At 34.2% G+C, this 12,182-nt stretch overlaps 1 protein-coding gene and 1 pseudogene across 10 annotated transcripts in view; both read left to right on the top strand.

The window, feature by feature from the left end:
* LOC145255699 (agrin-like) overlaps nt 1-12,182 on the top strand; it is a 2,182,525-nt gene that overhangs the window by 42,746 nt on the left and 2,127,597 nt on the right. The gene's annotated exons all lie outside the window — the stretch shown is intronic.
* On the top strand, nt 10,770-10,905 carry LOC145255993 (U2 spliceosomal RNA; annotated as a pseudogene).

Genomic DNA, 12,182 nt, shown 5'->3' with positions numbered 1-12,182 from the left:
AGCCTAGTTGACAAAGTGGGGCCTATTAGATTGAAGACCCTTTTTTGGACCCTATCCAAGAGGGAGAGACAAGTGGTAGATGCACCAGCCCAGATGTGGAAACAATACTCCATGAATGAGCGAATGGTGGCCCTGTTGAGGTACAGGATACTCTTAGGTGTGAGTAGTTTTCTAGTATGATAGAGGGAGTCCACTTTCCTATCGGCAGCCTTCGTAATGTCCTCAATGTGTTTATTCCAATTCATATTTCCTGTTAATGTAAAGCCGAGGAGGTTGAAAGAAAAATTCTAAGGTAAGGCGCTATTTGTCATGGATATCCGTAGTTGTATTTTTATAAAATAAAAATTCTATTTTTAATTCTACAAATAATACAAAATAGAATTGCCTTATATAGACGTCTGGAAATTAATAATTATTTCAAACGATGTAGGAAACAAAAATAACGTATGTAGATTTGGAAAATGAAAACATATTTTTCATTATTGAAACGACATTAAACAACGTAGCAATATTATTGAATTAGGTTGGAATTATTTTAGAGATGAGTAAATTTGTATAATTTTTTTAATTTAATTATTTGGACTATCATCCTCATCTTCTAGTTGTTGTTTTCATGACGTTTCAGCCAATTATTCCTCAGGCCTTCATCAGGTTAACCGCGACAGGATAGCAATGTCGAATCCTCCAACTACAGAAAAAAAGAATGATTTCATTCTACATCAAGACAATTGCAGCATCCATGGGTCAAAACTCCTGAAAGAATGGATGGTATCACTCTCGTCTTCGTAGGAAGTAGGTTTATTTTTGGAACGACCCTTATATTAATATTTGAAAGAATAGAAACATTTTATTCATCCTTCAAATGAAATAAATCAGAATAGCATTATGTGTACGAGGTGCCTTCAGTAAGTTTCCAGACATTTTTGTATGAGCACTTGCATTGATAGTACACGCATGAAACCCTAATCCCTTTCGAAGTAATCTCCTCCGGTTGCAACGCACTTCTTGTACTGTTCCAATAGCTTCTAGAAGGCCCCATGGAAGTTCTCATATGTGGGCGTGTCAATGATTCTCGTCACAACCTCTCTATCTCCCCAATTGTCAAAATCAGCCTCCAAGGTTTTCCTTGAGATTAAGAATAATCAAAAGTAACAGGGAGAAAGGTCTGGACTATAGGGAGGGTGAAAAAACTATCTTGATGCCGATTTTGGTCAAATAGTCTGTGACAAGAATGGAGTTGTGGTGCATTTGGGACAAACTTTGCACAAATCTTCCACATTTTGAGTTCCTTGTAAATAATCATGTGTAAAGTTATATGGAAACTACTACCATTTTATCATAATTTATTTCTTGTAATTTTCTTTTATTAAACCCTACCAATATGTCAAATCATTTAGTATATACAATAAAAAAGAAAAAAACTTTGGTTTACAAAAATTATTTTTCGAAAAAATACAAATTTGATTTTCTTAAAACTAACTATATTAAGATAAGCAAATTATTCTCGTTTGGTTTCGGGCACGTAGAAATAATTTGTAAGATTCTGTGATAAAAGGTCGCCAAGAGATAAATCTTTGTAGCGGACGGCGTCGATAGTAATTAACTTTGACCGGGAAAGAAAATCACCGCTGAAAGCAAGGCAGGAAACGCAAGAAACACTAACACATAATGTGCCATTAAATAAAGAAAATTAACTTAAAAAAATGTTTAAAAACTAGCTAGTTTTCTACAAATAAAACATTGATTAAAATTGCTCTAAAGTGACTTTATCGATTGGTATTTTTCAAAAGTGTTACACAAATGTTTATTTACATGCCAAGCTGTGAGAAAAGAGGTAGAAAAAAAAGAGTTAGGTAACTATTTACTGTGGCGAAACAGCGCTTTCCCCAAATAGAGATTCTCGATGAGGACAAAAATAAAATTTGCATCGGTCTAGAACGATATCTCTCCACCGACAGAGGACAGAAAAGATTGTGTGGAATAACGGTAGTTATGTGGTTAACGACAAAAACTGATAACCTAGATGTGCCAAGTTTAATTCCAGTCCGTTCCACAGAAACATTTCATGAAACTCATACTTTATGAAACTAACATTTCTTATTTTAATAGGAAGCTAGCAGGGATGTTTGGGGATGCCTGAATAGTGATATTAATCCTGTAAAGTCATGTTCTCACCTCTGGAGCACATATTAGCACTTTTATTTTTATTGATTTTAGAAATCAAAAATAAGTGTATCATTTTGCGTTTTTTGTGTTTCTGATTCGAAAGCAAACGCCACGATAATCTTATAAAACTCTAATATCAAATCAGTACCATCACTTTATTCCTTGTAAATTTGAGCTTGATATCGATTTTTATTTTAGTTGCATCACCAATAACTGATTGTTTGAATTAATTGTTCGATAGGTGGAATCGGGTGGCAAATTGAATGGTGTGATTAAACCTTGAAAGAAAAAAACCACCAACAACAAAAAAAAAACTCTTATTGAAACGAATTGGAATTTTGTAATTTATCTATATGATATTCTGCTTGTTAAAACAAGGTGCTTCCTCATATGGTCATCTATATGATATTCTGCTTATTAAAACAAGATGCTTCCTCATATGGTCATCTATATGATATTCTGCTTATTAAAACAAGATGCTTCCTCATATAGTCATCTATATGATATTCTGCTTGTATAAACAAGGTGCTTCCTCATATGGTCATCTATATGATATTCTCCTTGTATAAACAAGGTGCTTCCTCATATGGTCATCTATATGATATTCTGCTTGTATAAACAAGGTGTTTCCTCATATGGACATCTATATGATATTCTGCTTGTATAAACAAGGTGCTTCCTCATATGGTCATCTATATGATATTCTGCTTGTATAAACAAGGTGCTTCCTCATATGGACATCTATATGATATTCTGCTTGTATAAACAAGGTGCTTCCTCATATGGTCATCTATATGATATTCTGCTTGTATAAACAAGGTGCTTCCTCATATGGTCATCTATATTATATTCTCCTTGTATAAACAAGGTGCTTCCTCATATGATCATTTATATGATATTCTGCTTGTATAAACAAGGTGCTTCCTCATGTGGTCATCTATATGATATTCTGCTTGTTAAAACAAGGTGCTTCCTCATATGGTCATCTATATTATATTCTGCTTGTATAAACAACGTTCTCTCTCATATGGTCATCTATATGATATTCTGCTTGTATAAACAAGGTGCTTCCTCATATGATCATCTATATGATATTCTCCTTGTATAAACAAGGTGCTTCCTCATGTGGTCATCTATATGATATTCTGCTTGTTAAAACAAGGTGCTTCCTCATATGGTCATCTATATGATATTCTGCTTGTTAAAACAAGGTGCTTCCTCATATGGTCATCTATATGATATTCTGCTTGTTAAAACAATGTGCTTCCTCATATGGTCATGTATATGATATTCTGCTTGTTAAAACAAGGTGCTTCCTTATATGGTCATCTATATGATATTCTGCTTGTATAAACAAGGTGCTTTCTCATATGGTCATCTATATGATATTCTGCTTGTATAAACAAGGTGCTTCCTCATATGGTAATCTATATGATATTCTGCTTGTTAAAACAAGGTGTTTCCTCATATGATCATCTATATGATATTCTCCTTGTATAAACAAGGTGCTTCCTCATATAGTCATCTATATGATATTCTGCTTGTATAAACAAGGTGCATCCTCATATGGTCATCCATATAATATTCTGCTTGTTAAAACAAGGTGCTTCCTCATATGGTCATCTATATAATATTCTGCTTGTATAAACAAGGTGCTTCCTCATATGGTCATCTATATAATATTCTGCTTGTATAAACAAGGTGCTTCCTCATATGGTCATCTATATGATATTCTGCTTGTATAAACAAGGTGCTTCCTCATATAGTCATCTATATTATATTCTGCTTGTATAAACAACGTTCTCCCTCATATGGTCATCTATATTATATTCTGCTTGTATAAACAACGGTCTCCCTCATATGGTCATCTATATGATATTCTGCTTGTATAAACAAGGTGCTTCCTCATATGGTCATCTATATGATATTCTGCTTGTTAAAACAAGGTGCTTCCTCATATGGTCATGTATATGATATTCTGCTTGTTAAAACAAGGTGCTTCCTCATATGGTCATCTATATGATATTCTGCTTGTATAAACAAGGTGCTTCCTCATATTATCATCTATATGATATTCTGCTTGTATAAACAAGGTGCTTCCTCATATGGTCATCTAAATGATATTCTGCTTGTATAAACAAGGTGCTTTCTCATATGGTCATCTATATGATATTCTCCTTGTATAAACAAGTTGCTTCCTCATATGGACATCTATATGATATTCTGCTTGTATAAACAAGGTGCTTCCTCATATGGTCATCTATATGATATTCTGCTTGTTAAAACAAGGTGTTTCCTCATATGATCATCTATATGATATTCTCCTTGTATAAACAAGGTGCTTCCTCATATAGTCATCTATATGATATTCTGCTTGTATAAACAAGGTGCATCCTCATATGGTCATCTATATAATATTCTGCTTGTTAAAACAAGGTGCTTCCTCATATGGTCATCTATACAATATTCTGCTTGTATAAACAAGGTGCTTCCTCATATGGTCATCTATATGATATTCTGCTTGTATAAACAAGGTGCTTCCTCATATGGTCATCTATATGATATTCTGCTTGTATAAACAAGGTGCTTCCTCATATGGTCATCTATATAATATTCTGCTTGTTAAAACAAGGTGCTTCCTCATATGGTCATCTATACAATATTCTCCTTGTATAAACAAGGTTCTTCCTCATATGGTCATCTATATGATATTCTGCTTGTATAAACAAGGTGCTTCCTCATATGGTCATCTATATGATATTCTGCTTGTATAAACAAGGTGCTTCCTCATATGGTCATCTATATGATATTCTGCTTGTATAAACAAGGTGCTTCCTCATATGGACATCTATATGATATTCTGCTTGTATAATCAAGGTGCTTCCTCATATGGTCATCTATATTATATTCTGCTTGTATAAACAAGGTGCTTCCTCATATGGTCATCTATATTATATTCTCCTTGTATAAACAAGGTGCTTCCTCATATGGACATCTATATGATATTCTGCTTGTATAATCAAGGTGCTTCCTCATATGGTCATCTATATGATATTCTGCTTGTATAAACAAGGTGCTTCCTCATATGGTCATCTATATGATATTCTGCTTGTTAAAACAAGGTGCTTCCTCATATGGTCATGTATATGATATTCTGCTTGTTAAAACAAGGTGCTTCCTCATATGGTCATCTATATGATATTCTGCTTGTATAAACAAGGTTCTTCCTCATATTGTCATCTATATGATATTCTGCTTGTATAAACAAGGTGCTTCCTCATATTATCATCTATATGATATTCTGCTTGTATAAACAAGGTGCTTCCTCATATGGTCATCTAAATGATATTCTGCTTGTATAAACAAGGTGCTTTCTCATATGGTCATCTATATGATATTCTCCTTGTATAAACAAGGTGCTTCCTCATATGGACATCTATATGATATTCTGCTTGTATAAACAAGGTGCTTCCTCATATGGTCATCTATATGATATTCTGCTTGTTAAAACAAGGTGTTTCCTCATATGATCATCTATATGATATTCTCCTTGTATAAACAAGGTGCTTCCTCATATAGTCATCTATATGATATTCTGCTTGTATAAACAAGGTGCATCCTCATATGGTCATCTATATAATATTCTGCTTGTTAAAACAAGGTGCTTCCTCATATGGTCATCTATACAATATTCTGCTTGTATAAACAAGGTGCTTCCTCATATGGTCATCTATATGATATTCTGCTTGTATAAACAAGGTGCTTCCTCATATGGTCATCTATATGATATTCTGCTTGTATAAACAAGGTGCTTCCTCATATGGTCATCTATATAATATTCTGCTTGTTAAAACAAGGTGCTTCCTCATATGGTCATCTATACAATATACTCCTTGTATAAACAAGGTTCTTCCTCATATGGTCATCTATATGATATTCTGCTTGTATAAACAAGGTGCTTCCTCATATGGTCATCTATATGATATTCTGCTTGTATAAACAAGGTGCTTCCTCATATGGTCATCTATATGATATTCTGCTTGTATAAACAAGGTGCTTCCTCATATGGACATCTATATGATATTCTGCTTGTATAATCAAGGTGCTTCCTCATATGGTCATCTATATTATATTCTGCTTGTATAAACAAGGTGCTTCCTCATATGGTCATCTATATGATATTCTGCTTGTATAAACAAGGTGCTTCCTCATATGGACATCTATATGATATTCTGCTTGTATAATCAAGGTGCTTCCTCATATGGTCATCTATATTATATTCTGCTTGTATAAACAAGGTGCTTCCTCATATGGTCATCTATATTATATTCTCCTTGTATAAACAAGGTGCTTCCTCATATGGTCATCTATATGATATTCTGCTTGTATAAACAAGGTTCTTCCTCATATTGTCATCTATATTATATTCTCCTTGTATAAACAAGGTGCTTCCTCATATTATCATCTATATGATATTCTCCTTGTATAAACAAGGTTCTTCCTCATATGGTCATCTATATAATATTCTGCTTGTATAAACAAGGTGCTTCCTCATGTGGTCATCTATATGACATTCTGCTTGTATAAACAAGGTGCTTCCTCATATGGTCATCTATATGATATTCTGCTTGTATAAACAAGGTGCTTCCTCATATGGTCATCTATATGATATTCTCCTTGTATAAACAAGGTTCTTCCTCATATGGTCATCTATATAATATTCTGCTTGTATAAACAAGGTGCTTCCTCATATGGCCATCTATATGATATTCTGCTCGTATAAACAAGGTGCTTCCTCATATGGTCATCTATATGATATTCTGCTTGTATAAACAAGGTGCTTCCTCATATGGACATCTATATGATATTCTGCTTGTATAATCAAGGTGCTTCCTCATATGGTCATCTATATTATATTCTGCTTGTATAAACAAGGTTCTCCCTCATATGGTCATCTATATGATATTCTGCTTGTATAAACAAGGTGCTTCCTCATATGGTCATCTATATGATATTCTGCTTGTATAAACAAGGTGCTGCCTCATATTGTCATCTATATTATATTCTCCTTGTATAAACAAGGTGCTTCCTCATATTATCATCTATATGATATTCTCCTTGTTAAACAAGGGGCTTCCTCATATGGTCATCTATATGATATTCTGCTTGTATAAACAAGGTGCTTCCTCATATGGTCATGTATATGATATTCTGCTTGTTAAAACAAGGTGCTTCCTCATATGGACATCTATATGATATTCTGTTTGTATAAACAAGGTGCTTCCTCATATGGTCATCTATATTATATTCTGCTTGTTAAAACAAGGTGCTTCCTCATATTGTTATCTATATGATATTCTCCTTGTGTAACAAGGGGCTTCCTCATATGGTCATCTATATGATATTCTGCTTGTATAAACAAGGTGCTTCCTCATATGGTCATGTATATGATATTCTGCTTGTTAAAACAAGGTGCTTCCTCATATGGTAATCTATATGATATTCTCCTTGTTAAACAAGGGGCTTCCTCATATGGTCTTCTATATGATATTCTGCTTGTATAAACAAGGGGCTTCCTCATATGGTCTTCTATATGATATTCTGCTTGTATAAACAAGGTTCTCCCTCATATGGTCATCTATATTATATTCTGCTTGTATAAACAAGGTTCTCCCTCATATGGTCATCTATATGATATTCTGCTTGTATAAACAAGGTGCTTCCTCATATGGTCATCTATATGATATTCTGCTTGTATAAACAAGGTGCTTCCTCATATGGTCTTCTATATGATATTCTGCTTGTATAAACAAGGTTCTTCCTCATATTGTCATCTATATTATATTCTCCTTGTATAAACAAGGTGCTTCCTCATATTATCATCTATATGATATTCTCCTTGTATAAACAAGGTTCTTCCTCATATGGTCATCTATATAATATTCTGCTTGTATAAACAAGGTGCTTCCTCATGTGGTCATCTATATGACATTCTGCTTGTATAAACAAGGTGCTTCCTCATATGGTCATCTATATGATATTCTGCTTGTATAAACAAGGTGCTTCCTCATATGGTCATCTATATGATATTCTCCTTGTATAAACAAGGTTCTTCCTCATATGGTCATCTATATAATATTCTGCTTGTATAAACAAGGTGCTTCCTCATATGGCCATCTATATGATATTCTGCTCGTATAAACAAGGTGCTTCCTCATATGGTCATCTATATGATATTCTGCTTGTATAAACAAGGTGCTTCCTCATATGGACATCTATATGATATTCTGCTTGTATAATCAAGGTGCTTCCTCATATGGTCATCTATATTATATTCTGCTTGTATAAACAAGGTTCTCCCTCATATGGTCATCTATATGATATTCTGCTTGTATAAACAAGGTGCTTCCTCATATTGTCATCTATATGATATTCTGCTTGTATAAACAAGGTGCTTCCTCATATTGTCATCTATATTATATTCTCCTTGTATAAACAAGGTGCTTCCTCATATTATCATCTATATGATATTCTCCTTGTTAAACAAGGGGCTTCCTCATATGGTCATCTATATGATATTCTGCTTGTATAAACAAGGTGCTTCCTCATATGGTCATGTATATGATATTCTGCTTGTTAAAACAAGGTGCTTCCTCATATGGACATCTATATGATATTCTGTTTGTATAAACAAGGTGCTTCCTCATATGGTCATCTATATTATATTCTGCTTGTTAAAACAAGGTGCTTCCTCATATTGTTATCTATATGATATTCTCCTTGTGTAACAAGGGGCTTCCTCATATGGTCATCTATATGATATTCTGCTTGTATAAACAAGGTGCTTCCTCATATGGTCATGTATATGATATTCTGCTTGTTAAAACAAGGTGCTTCCTCATATGGTAATCTATATGATATTCTCCTTGTTAAACAAGGGGCTTCCTCATATGGTCTTCTATATGATATTCTGCTTGTATAAACAAGGGGCTTCCTCATATGGTCTTCTATATGATATTCTGCTTGTATAAACAAGGTTCTCCCTCATATGGTCATCTATATTATATTCTGCTTGTATAAACAAGGTTCTCCCTCATATGGTCATCTATATGATATTCTGCTTGTATAAACAAGGTGCTTCCTCATATGGTCATCTATATGATATTCTGCTTGTATAAACAAGGTGCTTCCTCATATGGTCTTCTATATGATATTCTGCTTGTATAAACAGGGTGCTTCCTCATATGGTCATCTATATGATATTCTGCTTGTTCTTTCTTTAGTTAGCATGTACGTAATTCTTTGAAATTTCTGAAGGCCAAACTGTTTTAAAAAAAGGGCTGCCTTCTGGAAATTTGCGTTTAAAAAGGCTAATCTTGCAATACTGGAGAAGAATTTTACAGTGACGTCACTTTGATGTAGCCTTATTTTTTAATATTATCATAATTAATTATCAATTTTGTAATAATGTGGGAAAGGAAATGGCGTTCATCACTTGTAACCTTTATTATTTCTACTTGGATAGTAACTTCCTGTCTCACATTTGCAGCGACAATGACAGTGGACAGATGCAGATTGTTTAAGTTAGTTGGTTTCGGCCAACCAATACGCTTGAATCAAAAGCACAAGAAAATACCTCCCCAAATTTTCTTCATCCCTACATAAAAATATTCGGCGTACCCCCTTCACACCGTCTTTCAGAAGACTATATTATGGAAATCTCACTATGATATATGCGTGTCGTTTGAAACTCAGATTGACTACTGACCAACAACAAATAGCACCGCAACTGATATGAAAGTTTTGATAGCGCCACATACGCTACTTAACTCTCTTTGTTCAGGCATCCAATTAAATCAAGAGGACGTAACTCTTGCTGGGAATGAGACTAATTGTCAAATCGAATTGTATTTTAGATTGTAAAAGTGATAATCACACTAGATGCATCACGCTCGAGGCTTCTTTTCGTGCCGATGCATTATTCCTTGACACGTCTCTCGGCGATTTTAGAAAAATCAATTTCAATTTATTCCTTTGATCTTATCACCAAAATTGCACGTTCTTTGCTCATTTCTTCAACTCGACATTTCGCATTCATTTCGTCTTCATTTTCAATTCTTTTTGTTTGTTTTTTTTTGCTTTTTTAAAAAAAAAGGATATACCTTTATTCGCATTCGTGGCCTTGGGATTTAATTGTCCATTGATAACTTTTGTTTTTGATTTTAATCATTCAATCGCATGTCTAAGTTTTCTTGGCTGAATCAAATATCTTAATCGATTACACTTCTCTGGCATTAAATTGGCCATATAAATAACGAAAAATGTTTCTTATTTATGTACTTTTGCAAGCTTTGTCTGCTTCGCAAAGTCCACCAATTTATTTAACTATTTAAATAATAATTAAAAAAAAAACACAAAGAGATAAAAAATAAAGAAATTCGCTAAAGTGATGGTATGTATGTTGGAGTGTTTTTAGTCACGTACAAGCGACTCTATAAGTCACTCAGTCGGTCGGTTTGGCGGTCTGTCCGTAACACTTGTGCTTGGCCTTTTTGGTTAAGATCAAACGTTTGTTGTTAATAGATGCTGTTCTTAGCTTTTTAAGCTTTTCTTTGCCTTTTGGCCAAGATCAAAGTATAGTATCTGTTCTTACTACATGCTATACTTATGTTTGTAACTTTGTGATATAAAGTAGGGGATCACTTTTCTGTATTAATTAATGTAAAATGATCACCCACTTTACAACCAGTCAGTCTCAAAGCCATTCAAGTCATTCTCCAGATCATTCAAGTTATTTTTAAAGTATTCCAGTTATTTTTTAAGCATTCAAGTCATTTTTAAGGTAATTCAATTCATCCTTCAGTTCATTAAAGTCATTCTAATCATGTACTTTTTATTTAATTAAGTCATTTCAGCCCATTTTTGGGTCATTTTAGTTTATCTTTAAGAATTTCATGTCAATCCTACATTCACGCATTCATTTATTACACCAGAGCATACGACTAATGGCTATCGGCCTTGTTTTTTTTTTTTTAAACTTTCGTTTGCATTAACTTAAAAACAATAAAAATAAAGTGTGATCCAGTTAACAGGAGGGAAGAATGAGAAGCATAGAAACAATCAGTCTATTTTCACCTTGTAACGTCGTTAATGTGCATTAATGTAACGTCGTTAATGTGCATTAATGTAACGTCGTTAACGTGCGTTAATGTAACGTTAATGTGCATTAATGTAACGTCGTTAATGTGCATTAATGTAACGTCGTTAATGTGCGTTAATGTAACGAAAGTAGAAAGTGAGATAGATAGGAAGAGCCAGACCATTCAATCAGTCACTTTCTCACTTTTCTGAATTCTTGCTTATGACACGAGCCTTCTTTGTAGTTAGTTTATTTTAAATTGCCTTCCTTAAAATTAGTCTACAAATATTTTTCAAATAGATTCTGTATGTTATCCTTTATGTTCAACTAGCGAGTGCACCCGGCGTTGCCCAGGTGTGTGGAGGTGTAGTAAGGAACCCCCGGGAGGAGAATTAAAAGGTGTTTTAAAAAAAAGTGCTATAGTAGAGGGTTTTCTTGGCGTTGCCTTGGTCGAGTAAGGAGCCCCGAAAGGAGAGATTAAAAAAAATGGTAGTAGCGGGGGGGGGGGGCGAAACAACAGTAGGCAGTTTGGGTGGCGAGAGGAAAAAGTGGTAGCAGGCAGGCTCGAACTCGTAATGAGAAGGAGGAAAAAAACGTGACGTATTTGTAGATGTCTTCATCACCCGACTGGAATTTCGGAACGTTGAAATTAAAGCTAGTCAATCGAAAAGATGATGGCTTGCTAGAAAGTCGACAAAAACACGACCCCTCTTTGTACAAAACGGTCGAGTTTAGGGCGAAGAAATTAATGTTTTTGGCCAATTTTACGATATTTGTCGTTCAAAGAGTCGAGCTTTAAAACGATACCGATCTCGTGAGGTTCCGTTGCCCTTTCGTAAGTTTTTGCGAGACGCACCCACATTTGGCCCTCTCTATA

Source organism: Euprymna scolopes, chromosome 31 (assembly GCF_053919585.1).
Source record: "Euprymna scolopes isolate OS-2025 chromosome 31, ASM5391958v1, whole genome shotgun sequence".
NCBI classification, from domain to species: domain Eukaryota; kingdom Metazoa; phylum Mollusca; class Cephalopoda; order Sepiida; family Sepiolidae; genus Euprymna; species Euprymna scolopes.
This window is presented reverse-complemented; position numbering and strand designations above follow the sequence as displayed.